The 15,503-nt window shown below is 31.4% G+C and overlaps 1 long non-coding RNA gene across 1 annotated transcript; it reads right to left on the minus strand.

The window, feature by feature from the left end:
- Positions 1 to 5,321: 5,321 nt before the first annotated feature.
- LOC127735458 (uncharacterized) lies at positions 5,322 to 12,460 on the minus strand. The gene is made up of 5 exons (XR_007998423.1): positions 11,837 to 12,460; positions 10,675 to 10,737; positions 6,815 to 6,884; positions 6,367 to 6,427; positions 5,322 to 5,495 (listed from the first exon to the last, which is right to left on the minus strand). It is a non-coding gene; the product is annotated as an uncharacterized LOC127735458 (long non-coding RNA).
- Positions 12,461 to 15,503: the final 3,043 nt, after the last annotated feature.

A 15,503-nucleotide genomic window follows, 5' to 3' on the forward strand; every position in this document is an offset into this window, starting at 1 on the left:
TGTCCTTTAACCAAATTTAAAAAAAAGAACAAATTTACCCGACAATGCTACACTCGCTACTAGCAATATGATGCTAGGTTGTTTTAATACATCTGTACTGCCTGCTGATGACTCGGTCCTGAGTGTAAATGGTCATTCAGTATGTTAAAAAAAAAAAAAAAATTTATAAGGCCTATCTGGCCTAATTGATTTCTAAAACTATATTTAATTGTATATGTTCAACATTTTTCATTTATTTGTTTATTTCTTAATTTGTGTGAATTAACATTGTTACAGTAAATGTTAATAACTACACTTTCATACCACAACAAATACTGTATTGGTATCACTTATATTTGTATCCATATAACAAAAAAAATTGAAAAGAGAATAATTTTGCAATACCTTTTTCATATTGAATACTATAACTTTTTTGATATTTAGACATATTAAGTAGATTTTCATAATACCCACTTGACATGCTTGAAATTCTATCAGATTACTTTTGGAGCAGTTATGAGTCTTTGAAGCATGCTCACAAAGGTTTTTTTGTTGATATTGTTTTCATATTGGTCAAAACTTTTTTTTGCTTCGGCCAGCTTTGGAGGAGATGTTATCAAAGAATTGATAAAAAACAACACAGAAGTTTACTTTCTAGCTCATCTAGCCCCAAGCATCATGTCAGGCATTTTCATTACTAAAAACCAATAAATGTCTTCTAATCTGAGAAACAATTTCGACATTTTAACAAAATATTTTACTAATGATACTGACAATCCACCACAAAGTAATATAAATAGAACCATACAAATAGTGAGCAAATACATATAAAAAAGATGTGGTATGATTGCCAATGAGACAATTCTCCACAACAGACCAAAATGACACAGAAATTAACAACTACGGGTCACCGTTCAGCCTTCAACAATGAGCAAAGCCCATAACGCATAGTCATTTATGTTATTTATGTACACAAAATAAACGAAAAACAAATATTATGTAACACATAGACAAACGACAACCACTGAATTGCAGCCTCCTGATATCATGTTCTCAGATATCATCTCCCATTTTAAAAAAAATCACATGAAAAAATGAACCTATTATGTGTTGCTCTCCTAGCTACAAAATTTATCCAAAATCAAAGATGTGGAAAATATTCTATCATAATCATTTGGTCATTAATGCAATTAGTGTCTCTTTCATGCCCTCTTGAACATAAATCTAAATATTAAATAAACAACACTCCTCATGCTCAGGTTGGTTGTCATCGTGCAACACAGTTAATAACACCATATAGGAAAAACATAGAACTCCTTTTGTCATATAAAACACTGTCAAACATCCAAACATACTATCCACATTCATCTGTGTCCACACTTGTATTTTTATAAAATATAAAGGGCGGTGAAAAATCATAATTGTCATAATTTTCATCTGACAAAAACGGTTTTCTCTGGTTAATGGCGGACTTCCAGAGTCTTTACATACAGATTTACTAGTGTTTTTTTAAGTCTAAGAAAGGGTTGATACCATTAAATCATCGTGACCTTGTAAAATCTTTAGGATTTAAAAAAAAACAAGACTCAACGCTAATTATCCAGGACAGAAACAGACTCGTAAATAAATGCTGAGAACCTTTGCATACTATTGACAGAGATTCATATGTAATCAACTGAAAGAATAAGATTATGAAATTAATATTCGGTTGTGTTGCTCATACATAAGAATGTTTTATTTTCATGCAAAAAAGAACGAATATTTCGTGTTGAATACACAGTGGCAGTATTTCATGCATATTCAGGACGAAAACAAAATACGTCAATTCTTCAAGGCTGCTAGCACAAATATAAACTGCCACTTTTGAGAGAGGATGTGCGAGATACGGGGCAGAAATGTTGCCTTACAATAGGCAGAGACATATACATATTATATGTCTCTGCAACAGGCCACCAATAATTACAGACATCTTCAGGAGAAATTACAAGGCCATGATTCTTTAACGTGCAGAGATGGATAAATACCCTGTCACGTCCGGTCTGTAAAGATATGTGATGTTTTTCTGCTTTGTATCAATCTGACGAGTAATTTAAGCCTTTTTCAACTGATTTTTATAGTTTGTTCTTATGTTGTGCTGTTACACCACTGTCCCAGGTTAGGGGGGGATTGAGCGCTCACAAACATGTTCAACCCCGCCACATTCTTTGTGTGCCTGTCCCAAGTCAGGAGCCTGTAGTTCAGTGGTTTTCGTTGGTTCATGTCGGTCATATTTGTTTTCGTTAATTGTTTTGTTATAAATTATGCCGTTAGTTTTCTCAATTGAATTGTTTCATATTTGTCATGTCGGGGTCAATCAAGTTATAGCCGACTATACGGTATGGGTTTTTCTCATTGTTGAAGGCCATACTGTTGCCTTCAATTGCTTACATCCACTTTATTTGAACTTTGGTGTATGATTGTCGCATTGGCAATCATACCTCATCTCCCTATTTTTATAGAGTGGGGCATTCGCCCGCATGAGGCATTGGATTTAACGTTTCCATTCCGATCGGACGTGGCTGCCTATCTATACATCCAGCATAGCATATAAAGTCAGAGATTTAAATGAAATTTGAGGAAGGTGAAGAGTAGGCCACGTTAAAATGCGACCTTGCGGAACTATAACTTTTGACCGAAAACAATCTATCAAATATAGAACTGTTCAAAGGTTGGTATGTCAACGTATATTTGTTCCGCCTAACAGAAGTTCCACTGGAAACTTTGTTATAAACAATGTCATAATATCTATTCCTGTTGGAACAAATATTCTATACCATTTATTCCGTTAGGAACATATACTGTAATATTTATTCCTGTGGAAATAATATTCCAGAATATTTTTTCCTTTTGGAACTTATATTATGAAGGAACTTCTATTCCGTGACAGGTACGTACACAATAGGACGTTATCGAAGTTACTCAATACAGACGCCCGAAATAGGATTTCTTTCTTGAAAGTGTGGTTTTTTTTGCCAATCATTGACTTAATATATGATCAGACATATTCATTCAGTATTTCTTATACGATCGAAAAAAAATTGCTGGAGAATGGTATGGCGATGTCGTCGTCGTCCAAAGACATTTGGTTTCCAGATAATAACGAGTATAAGTGAATGGATCTCTATGAAATTGGAATCCGGGTCCGTTCGCACCCTTTTTATCGGTTTTGAGTTGAATACATTTTTAATCGTGTTTAAGTTAGTGTTTTGCTATAAATAAGTTTTTTTTATTGTTTCCTCAAGTCACATTCTTAAAACGTACACGGGTTTCCTTTAGTGTTTTATTAATTATTTTGACGAAATGAATCATGAATAAAAGATTGTCATGAAGATTAGGCAAAGTTCATCTTGTATTAAAAAGAAAGTCAGAAGATACCAAATCTTCATTGAGTACTTATACCAAGCTAGCTACATGCAGTATTTACACCAAAGCTAGTTATAACAACAATCATGATTTTCAAACGCAGAACAATGATACCAAATTTGGCTTTGTAAATAACAATTAACAGCTAGTTATCATACATAATTAACATTTAATAATTCATCATCAAATCACAAAAAAAAAATTATTTAAAAACTCTGAATTTTTAGTAATTAAAATTTCAATATTTTGTCTAAATTTTAAAACATCTGATATTCAACCAGTATTTAAAAATAACAGAGCGAACGAACCCAGGGGGCGAACGTGTGGGGTGCGAACTGACCCGATACCATGAAATTGTACCACAAGATTATATACTTCAAAAGGAAGATTGGGGTTGATTTTGAGGGTAATGGCCCAAACCGTTAGGGAATTAAAAGGACAAAAAGGGTCCAAAAACAAGGATTTTCTGGTTTCCAGACATTATCTTGAGCACAAGTCTATGGATCTCTATGAAATTGTACCACAAGGTTCCATACCAAAACAGAAAGTTGGGATTGATTTTGGGAATTATGGCCTTGACCTTTTATGACTGATAAGGGGCCAAAAACAATACTTTTCTGATACTTTGCTTACTGTCAATTCAGAGATGATTGCGAAGTTTTTATTAATTTGAATAATGCAACTGGTTGAGTATTGCAATAAATAGAACTTGCATTCTTATATCTGATACAAAGATGTGTATGCAAATTTTCCTGAAATCGCAATAGTCAATCTCGCTTTTTTGTCCTTTTTAAAAAAAACGCAATATAAATGGACGCAATAATTTCTGAATTTACAGTATTTCTTGAATAATGTCAATTCAAAGTCTTGAATATCAGGTCTTTAATATGCTGAATGCAACCATGTATTTAGATTTTGAATTTTGGGTACCGTTTGAGATCCACATCGAGATCCAAATGGTCCAAAATTAGACTGTTTGATTTCATAAAAAAAATGAATAACTGGAGTTGTATGATATGCCAAATCTAACCGTGTATTTAGATTTTTAATTTTGGGCCCCATTTACAAATTGGTCCACATTAAGGTCCAAAGGGTCCAAAATGAAACTGTGTTTGATTTCAACAAAAATTGAATATGTTGGGTTCTTTGATATGCTGAATCTAACCATGTATTTAGATTTTGGATTTTGGGTCCACTATCAAACTATTTTAAAAACGCCGGCACCTTCAATGGACACACCATGTTCCATTGTGCCAACATACAAAACTTTTAATGACGTCTGTAAACTGATGAAAGTCTAATGGATGCCTTGTAAAACAGTACACTGGTACTTCTCAAATAAAAATTATTATAAAATTTTGTTTATTATAAATCAAAATACAATGTACAATAATATCATGCATATATAAATAATGAAAACATATTTATGCTGTAAATTCAAAAACAATTTGCAAGATTTATTGCTTGGGAGTGTTAAACATTGGACAAAAAGGTTAAATTAATTATTGTCATTTAAGGATGTTGCAAATAAATAATGCTTTCAACATTTAAAATATAACAACACTGAGGTTGTGAGTTCGAACCCCGCTCGTGCGGGTGCACTCGACTCCAATCTTAATTGACTAGGATTGTCAGTTTTCCTATGGAAGGTCGGTGGTTTTCTCCGGGCACTCTGGCTTCCTCCACCAATAAAAACTGGCCGCCACAAAATAGCCCAAAAGCAGTGCTTAAAAGTGGCGTTAAAACACCAAAAATCAAATCAAATCAAAATCAAATTCAAAATATAATTTTTTTTTTGGCCAAATCTATCCGGCTGTTTTCAGTAAATAAATTTTTATCAAAAATCTGTTAATTTTCAGTAATTGGAAAATAAATAACAGCATTAAAAAACCAAAATTTGTGAATTTACAGTAAATGGAAAATAAATAACAGCATTTAAAAAAAATTGTGAATTTACAGCAATTGGAAAAAAATAACAGCATTAAAAAAATTATCATTTGGCTCTCAGAATTATCATTTAAGGATTTTATTAAACAAAAAAGCAATATATATGTGGTTTGCATGATTATTATTGTCCACTTGATTGACCACACAAGGCAGCAGCAGGAACACACCTGTAAAAGAAATAAAATTATATTTCATTTGTTGACAATTCATAGTAATTAAGTAACATCAAAATATATGAATTAGGTAATGTTTAAATATTTGAGTAGCAATTTTCCTTTTAAATAGACAGATATTGTTGTATGTAAAAATACTTGTTTTCTATTCAAAATCTAATGATTTACCAAAAAATATTGCAATAGAAATCATGCAGCTAAATTTGTTATGAAATGGAAAGCCATCTTAATATACCAATTTTGATTTTCAAGGTATTAAAATCACTATTACTGATATCGCATTAATCATTCATTGAGTGTCAGACAAGCGCAAAAGCTATTAAGCTGAAAATTTGAAAAATTTACATACATGATAAAATTATTCTGTCTATTTTGATCAACTTTCATTGTTTGGTTCAAGTTTTATGACATTTACTTTGTTTTCTGCATATATTGACTGAAGAAATGAATTCTTTGGAAATTTGTATTGAAAGAATTACAGAACTGAATAAGATGCAAAGTTTAATATAATTAAGACATCTCATCTTTGTGACAGCACTTGCCATTTCATTGCAAATGATTGTGAGGTTATCTCCCCTTTTCAAGTAAACACAATTCTTTATTATCATAAAAACAATAATTCTCTTTTTGATTCAGTACATGGTCATTAGGTAAAAATTGAAAGATGAAATAAGAGAAAGAAGTTAAAAAGGACTATAAACCTTCTGTACTATAAAAACATCTGATTTACATCTATTAAGGTTACAGTAGAAAATATAAAGATGAAATATAATTGCAAACAATAAAGATTTATAGAAATATAAACTGTCCATAAGATTACATCAATTAATTAAATTTGTATGTGGACGAATAAATATATTCTCACCTTGAAACAGATCCAAATGCTACCCCAGTCTGTATCCCTAAGGACAAGCTGTGATGCTAACCTGTAATACAAAGTGAAATCAGTTATTTAAACTCTTCAAAATAATCTACTGTGGATTCATTTAATTTCATGAGGATTAAGGAAAAATTGGATTCTGTGGATATTTGATTGAAAGTTGATAGAAAATTGGTACTTTGTTGAACATTTAAATTTGTGGTTCACTATTACTCACGAAATCCTGGGTATTCAGTTTAAAACTTGACAAATAGAAAAAACGTCAAAAACAATTTCTCTTTCTAAGTTTAGCAGTATTTTTACTATTTTGGACAATTATGTACCCTCTTTCCTCTGGAGCTGAATATCTCCATGTAATTTAATCTTTTCTGATACCTGTCCCATTATTAAATTGACATCATACACTTTTAGATAAAAAAGTTTGCATACCTACCAACATGTTAGCAGTATCAGATCTCCAATTCTTACTCCCAACACCATGAAATCATTGTCATTACACCAGCCTATAAACAAATAATAAAAAAAATATACTTGTTTGAAATATTCCTTTTACAGATCAATCCAAGCATGATAGATTTCTTTAAAAAAAATTTGTAAGGGTTCCGCGGAACCCAGTGTCTCGCCTACTTTTTCTGTTAATCGCAGGCTCAACAAAAATGAGGAAGTAAATCAATAAAAATATTCCTCTTGATACTATCTTTAGATTGTAAGAAGCTTCTGTCCAAGTTTGGTAAAAATCCAGGATAGTTTATGAATCTAATAAATGTTTAAAAACTTAAACTTCAGACTGAATGTAATGTTAACTGGAAGAAAACAAAATTTCCTTCTAGATACTAGCATTAGATCATAAACAAGCTTCTGTCCAAGTTTGGTACAAATCCAAAATAGTATAAGAAAGTTATTAAAATTTTAAAAACTTTAACCACAGAGTGAATGTGTTGTTTCCTGGCAGAAAATCTAAGTCCATTTAAAAGTAAAATACGGAAAAAATGGATTTATTTTTTTACAAAATTTCCTTCTAGATTCTAGCTTTTGATCATAAACAAGCTTCTGTCCAAGTTTGGTACAAATCCAAAATAGTATAAGAAAGTAATTAAAATTTTAAAAACTTTAACCACAGAGTGAATGTGTTGTTTCCTGGCAGAAAATCTAAGGAAAAAATGGATTTTTTTTTTTACAAAATTTACTTCTGGATACTATCTTATGATCATAAACAAGCTTCTGTCCAAGTTTGGTAGAAACCCAGGATAGTTTAAGAAAGTTATTAAAATTTTAAAAACTTTAACCACAGAGTGAATGTAATATTTCCGGGCAGAAAAACTAAGTCCATTTATAAGTAAAATACGGAAAAAATGGAATTTTATTTTTACAAAATTTACTTCTGGATACTATCTTATGATCATAAACATGCTTCTGTCCAAGTTTGGTAGAAATCCAGGATAGTTTAAGAAAGTTATTAAAATTATAAAACTTATAACCACAGAGTGAATATTTGTGGCCGCCGCCGACAACACCGACGGAATGTAGGATCGCTATGTCTCGCTTTTTCGACTAAAGTCGAAGGCTCGACAAAAACAGTATATTAATAACACATACTTGTTAAAGAAACCTATCGGTGCTTCAATTGATCTGTTATATTTTCACAGCTATGTGACATTATAGCTGTGAGAATATAACATTATTTTATAAATACAATCCTGAAAAAGACATAGACTCTTTTTAATTCATTTGTCATAAACTGTTAAAAATATTTACAGCAAAATTATAGTGAAGTGGGAATTACAATAATAGTGTCTCTTAACGATTATGTGCAAAACTTCATTTTTTAATTATATAGATTTATAAGCAAGAAATAAATGGGAAAATATTTTGATAAAATAAATAATGTAATAGCAAACTTTAGAAAATAAATTGTTTTCCAGTACTTATTTATCTTGACACCTCTCTTCAGATTTTTTATACAGAATTATTATTATTAACATTTAAATATAAGATGGATGGATGGCTGTTTAATGTCCAGTGGCAAATTAAATGCATATTCAGGACAAAAACATGCAAGTGCGATGTTAATATGAAAACAGTGCTTTGTACTAGATCGACATGCTAGTCCACAAGAAGACATGTCACCCTCCCTGGACACTTTATTTGGACCAGTCTTTGCTCTTACTCCTAAATGATGAGTGGAGAAGCTGCAAATACCAATTTTCAAGTCTTTGGTTTGACCCAGTTGAGGATTGAATCACGACCTCCAGCACTCAAGGCAAAGAAACTACCATGAGACCACCAAGGCAGTTATAAATACAATAAAGGAACCTTTGTGAACACGCTCACATACCCCAAGCCCCCAAATTGTCACTGTTACAACAAAATCTCACACGATTCCCACGTTTAGACACTAACAACTCAAAAAAAGTCAACTGATAAAAATTTCTTGCTGATATGCACATCTACATATTATGTCCTCATTAACTACAAGTTTCATGAAATTCTGTTGCTCAGTTTCAAAGGAGAAGCAATGACAACTGTTACAGCAGTATAGGCCAAAATTCTAAGTTCAAAGGGGCATAACTCCTAGAAATAAAATGCTCCGCTGGGGGCAGCTTGTTATGACAGCAGAGGTCGAACCCTGAACAGTTGGGGCAAGTATGGACACAACATTCAAGCTTGATACAGCACTGAAGTTGGATTGTGATTAAATATTTGACACTGCATAGGTTTCTGACACAGAATGAATGTGGTCTAAGAACCTAAAATTTGTTAATTTACCTATTCAAACCATATCATTATTATTTGCTTTTATAAAAAATCAGAAATAACCAATTTAAATGGAAAATTTTAAAGAAAAAAAAAGGAAAAAAAAATCCCTCCCCCAAATTTTTTGAACCCCCTTATGATTCATCACCCCCAAACTCAATCCCAGCCTTCCCTTTGAGGTATGGTACCTTGCAGTACAATTTCAGAGAGATCCATACACTTGAACACAAGTTATTGTCTGGAAACTAGAAAAATGCTTGTTTTTAGGCCCCTTTTTGGCCCCAAATTCCTAAATGTTTAAGGCAATTACCCCCAAACTCAAACCCAGCTTTCCCTTTGTGATATGGAACCTTGTAGTACAATTTCATAAAGATCCATACACTTACACACAAGTTATTGTCCTGAAACTAGAAAAATGCTTGTTTTTTACCCCTTTTCTGGCCCCTAATTCCTAAAATTTTGAGGCAATTACCCCCTAAATCAATCCCAGCCTTCGCTTTGTGGTATGGTACCTTGCAGTACAATTTCAGAGAGATCCTTACACTTGAACACAAGTTATTGTCTGGAAACTAGAAAAATGCTTATTTTTTTCCCCTTTTTGGCCCCTTATTCCTAAACGTTTTGGGCAATTACCCCAAAACTCAATTCCAGCTTTCCCTTTGTGATATGGAACCTTGTAGTATAATTTCAGAAAGATCCATACACTTACACACAAGTTATTGTCCTAAAACTAGAAAAATGCTTGTTTTTTGCCCCTTTTTTGGCCCCTAATTCCTAAAATTTTGAGGCACTTACCCCTAAAATCAATCCCAGCATTCCCTTTGTGATATGGAACCTTGTAGTACAATATCAGAGAGATCCATACACTGACACACAAGTTATGTCTGGAAGTTACAAAAATGCTTATTTTTAGCCCCTTTTTGGCCCCTAATTCCTTAGCTGTTGGTACCATAACTCCCAAAATCAATCCCAACCTTCCTTTTGTGGTATTGAACCTTATGGTAAAATTTCATTAAGATCCATTCACTTAAACTAAAGTTAGAGTGCGAAAACCAATGTGTCTTCGGACGACGACGCCAACGTCATACCAATATATGACCACAAAATTTTTTTGCGGTCGTATAAAAAATTGAATCATAATTTCCTGTCGATATGCACATCAACATAGTGTTTCCTCATTAACTAGTTTCATGAAAATCTGTTGTGCAGCTTCAGAGGAGTTGCAATGACAAACTTTTACAGCAGTATCGGCCAAAATTCTAAGTTCAAAGGGGCATCACTCCTAGAAAAAAAAATTGAATCATAATTTCCTGTCAATATGCACATCTACATAGTATGTCCTTACACAAAAGTTTCTGTTGTGTGATTTCAGAGGAGTTGCAATGACAAGAACAGGAATGACTGACGGATGGGTCAAAAACATTATACCCTACATATGGGGTATAATAAGATTTTGATATGAATATGATACAATAATATAGGTCATTAACATGATCTGAGATCCGAAATTCATAAATGTATGTAGTGTTAAAATCTTACCTTAAAAGTCTGCTCCAATTGCCATTTCCAGTCTCAATCCTTACAAACAAACTGAAAGCTAACCTGAAAAATGTTATGTTTAAACATTCAAAATTGTTAAGAAGAACTTCAATTGGTATATCGTATGTATATATAGAAATAGGCTATAAATGACTTCAGTAAAAGGAGATGTGAAGGAAACATCAATTTTACAGCAACCCAAGAACACAAAAGTTTAAAACTTCCATGTAATCAATTGGGTTCTTCACATTTAGTCATATAGATTGCAAAATACAATTAATTTCCCAATAAGCGACAATAGTAGCTCTCTGAGATACAGACTTTAGAAAGTGGATTTTTAGATCGAAACCTTGCTCAGAATTAAACGGCTGGAAAAAATAATCTTGCCTCCATTTTGATAAAAAAAAATGTAATCTAGACTTATTCAGTTGCAAAAAAAAAAATTCTGGCTACATTTTTAGCAAGTATGATATGATTTAAAAAAAAAAATTGTCTTGCTTAAAAATCTGGCTTCATATAAAGTCCTAGGCCACACCCCCAGAAAATCAAATGGTGTGCTTAATAATGATACTTCAGTTTGGGAAAACATGACTTCTTTTTGTGTCTATAGTTTTTATGTTAATTGTTTTTGTGCCTCCTACCGATCTATTGAGTTAAGCCAACTGCAACTTATATTTACAGTTTGTTCTTCTGTTGTGCTGCAACACCATTGTCCCAGGTTAGGGTAGGGTTGAATGCTCACAAACATGTTTTACATCGCCACATTCTTTATGTGCGTGTCCCAAAGTCAGGAGCCTGTAGTTTAGTAGTTGTATTTGGTTCATATCTGTCATATTTGTTTTTCGTAAATTGTTGTTATAAATTAGGCCATTAGTTTCCTCTATTGAATTGATTCACATTTTTTCATGTCAGGCCTTTTACAGCAGACTACGGTATGGGTTTTTCTCATTGTTGAAGCCATTTGGTTGCCTATAATTTATTACATCTATTTCATTTAAACTTTGGTGGATAGTTGTCTCATTGGCAATCATACCACATCTCCTTATATTTATAAAGGTTTATTGTAACCTATAACGATTCTGAGTACATATTTTTTTCAATCCTCAGGTCACACAATTTCTCTAACATATCAATTGTTTCAATAAAGGAATTATAAACCTACTTATATCTTAGCTGTAGTAGGCTACCAAGCCTTACTCCCAATACCATGAAACATGTCCCAGAAATAACCTAAAAGGAATTAAAATTGACACAAATTATAAATTTTTCCAATTTAACTAAACTATCATCCTTAAACTTTATAAAAGTTTTTCTGTTTCTTACTACCCAATCACATAGCATCAGTCCTGTCTGTATAGGAATTTAACAGCTGGAAAAAGGTTTGATTTTAATTCCAACTGCACACAAATTATCTGAGTAATCTCCCATTGAATGAAACATTATTGTTTGTTTGTTGTTCTTGTCTCCCCTTAATGATAAAAATAATTTGATATAATTTTTTTCATATACCTCGTAACTTATAAAATATATGAAAATGGTAAATGCACTCATTATTGGTGTTATGAATGAGAAAGATAAAAATATTTAGTGTTTTTCGTCTTGTGTACTTTAAGGTACATGTTGATTTCTATAGAATCTATAAAAACTATGGCTTAAATAAACTTGTCCGATTTCATTGGTTGAAGATCTATTTAACCATCTTCCTTGGAGCTGCTATTGATTCCTTACTGCTTTTAAGTGTTTTTCAACATTGGTTTTTATGCTATCAAAATCCACTGTCCGCTTCTGCTTCATTCACAATACTGAATAATATAGTTTATCACAAAAATGTTTATTTCTTTTCTCACAATAATTTCTTTTTTCCGATCATGATGATTTACTAGATTATTATAACATAATGTATTAAGTACCAGCTAATGTGTGTTAAAACATATCCAATATTTTGAAAAAAAGTTGGTTGTAACCCACAATTTCTTCTATGCTTTAAAACTATTATCTAGATTTCTGCTTAGTGATTTTTATTTACAAAGCTCTATATAATAGCAATAGACTAGTAAGCAGATATCTGATATATAAATACTTATACACACATAATAAGACATATTAATTAAAAAAAGTCTAGTTATTGCCTACACTGAAGGAACTTCTAGTATGAGGAGTTAAACAGGGGTATTACCTCCCCTTGACCTTAATTTCAGCTTGTTATGACTCCACAGCCATCACATCACCATCAACACAGTACCAGTAGTGATAGGCTTTTGTATGATACATTTAGTCAGTAACATGTTGGTGATGGTATGAAATTAAAAATTAAAAATCAATTAATCTTGTTGACAGTCTGTTTCTAAATGTATCCTTAATTTTCAAGACTAGCACAGCAAAATTGAATTGTTTAAAATAAATCAACCATTTCTTAAATTTGGAAGCATAGTTAAATACAATTATACCTCTTCCTTTCAGTCGTACTAACATTGATTGATAAATACTGCATTTAGACATGAATTTGTGCTGAATACTCATGGTATAGTCATGAATAAATTGTGTCTTCTACAAATATAGAGATAAAGAGTCAATAAAATTGAAATTAAAGTCATATCAAAAATCAACATTATAAAGTATTTTGCAATATTAAAAAGACTTGTATTGGTTTGGATTCCAAGGAGGAAATTATTCATGTTCTGATACAAATATGCTTTCTTTTTATAAAAGATCAAATACAAAATGAATTCAAAACTAACGAATTTCATATTCTAAATTTCAACAAACTTAAGATGGTTCATATGGTAATTAAACACATTTCCTGATTGTTGTGGTTAACTTATTTGCATGATGAGCAAGTTATCTCCCTTACTACATAGTAATGATTAACAGCAGTCCAAGTTACTTAAACAAAAATAATCAAATGAATGGAGAATTTGTCCATGGGACAAAGATGATGACCCCATTTGCATATAATGTTATAGGGGACATAACTAGAGAACTGTAACAGTGACACCACCCAAAATCAAACTTGATCTGTTTTTTGTGGTTATATGCATTGTGTATTAGTTTCATAACATTTGGATGAAACCAATTTTGGGATGTACGGACGGACGGACTGACGGACGGACAGGGGTAAAACAGGGGGCCTCTGCTATGGCAGGGGCATAAAAACTATTTCTTTAAAAATGTATGAAATTTTCCAGACATAAAATAAAGTTTGGTTGCAAGTATGTCTGAAGCAAAAACAATACTGTGGATTCACTTTTGTTTTAGTGTACTTAGTTTTACAGATTTTGTAGATATAGGTGAAATATGAATTTAACAAAATAAAAATTGCCTTTTTGTTTTTGTTTTTTTTTTGTATGCAGAATTTGTCAAAATTATGAAATATGAAATCAAGAATCTTGGAAATTCTAACAGCTTTTGATTGACTTATTATCTCTTATCATGATTGTCTCTCTTGCAAAGTATTCAAAATCTGAAATCAACATTTTCACGTAGATTTAACAAAATTATGTTTTAAAGATAGTGCAATTTGGATAAGTGTTCAAAATTGTGTAATGCACACATAAATCATGCAAGTTGGTACCAATGAGAATGGAAATATCTAAAATAAGTGGTTTTGAACTTCATATATTACAACAAAATATAATGTGAAAATTAACACAAAGAATAAAACTGAAACCTTGATGACTTATCTCCTGTGAACTAGTATTAATTATTGCCCTCCATCCCCCTCCCCCAATAAAAAGAAAAAAGAAATAATTTACTTTAAACTTTGGATTAGTAGTTAATTTAAGAGTAGAATCTATTACAACTTCTAAAGCAAAAATAATTAAAAAAAAAACATAAATCAACCAAAATGGTTTAGCATTAAACATGGATTTCCTTAAAAATAATTAATTTCAAATATGACAAAAAAGTACTAGTGACATTGCCTAAAAATCTGTAAACAAATAAGAAGATAGATTGCCAGTATGAAAATTTATGCATCAAATATAAACCTTTAACTTGGCAATTGGAGGAAATGTTGAAAACAAAGTGAAACTTTAAAATTTCAAGCCTTACTTTTTTAATCAAAAAATTTAACTGTTTAAAGTGGAGAAATGTCATCTCACATTCGAATCAAAGGTAGAATCTACATTTCTTCAAATTTTGAATTTTAAACCTGTGGGATTTTTTAAGAATGGTTAACAGCAGTCCAAGTTACTTAAACAAAAATAATCAAATGAATGGAGAATTTGTCCATGGGACAAAGATGATGCCCCCATTTGCATTTGAGAATTCCATTCTCAATTTTTATGTTACATTTTCAACATTCACAATGTTAAATGGTTTAAGGAACTATTTACAATGAGAATCATACACAAGTTTAATTTTAAAATAATACCCAAATAAACGCTTCATCTTATGTATGGAGAAAATATATATGACAGCCTAGTATCGAAGGTCAAGATTGAAAATTAAGTTTTGAAATAATATTCCTGTGTGAATCATAAAGATTACTGGAAGATGATAGTTTCAGATGACTGAATGAAAGTATTGAAAATTATAGATATAATCATTTTTTTTCATTTTGGTGGAAACAATTGAAAATATGTGAAGTACTCAGATCATTCACATTAGACTTAATAAATATTATTTTTACTGCTGGTCTTCCTTCGTAGCTATCTTGGCTTTTCAGAACCAGATAAAAAGTCAATGTTAATATATACCTTTTGGATTTTTTCAACTTGTGCTTAAATTTAACTTAATATTTGGAATGCATTTTTAAATTTTTTTTTGGATTTACCATGCATCATAATGTGTCAAATATAATTAGATGTCGATTTAAAATGTTTTTTAAC

Source organism: Mytilus californianus, unplaced genomic scaffold, assembly GCF_021869535.1.
Source record: "Mytilus californianus isolate M0D057914Y unplaced genomic scaffold, xbMytCali1.0.p SCAF_3, whole genome shotgun sequence".
Classification (NCBI taxonomy): domain Eukaryota; kingdom Metazoa; phylum Mollusca; class Bivalvia; order Mytilida; family Mytilidae; genus Mytilus; species Mytilus californianus.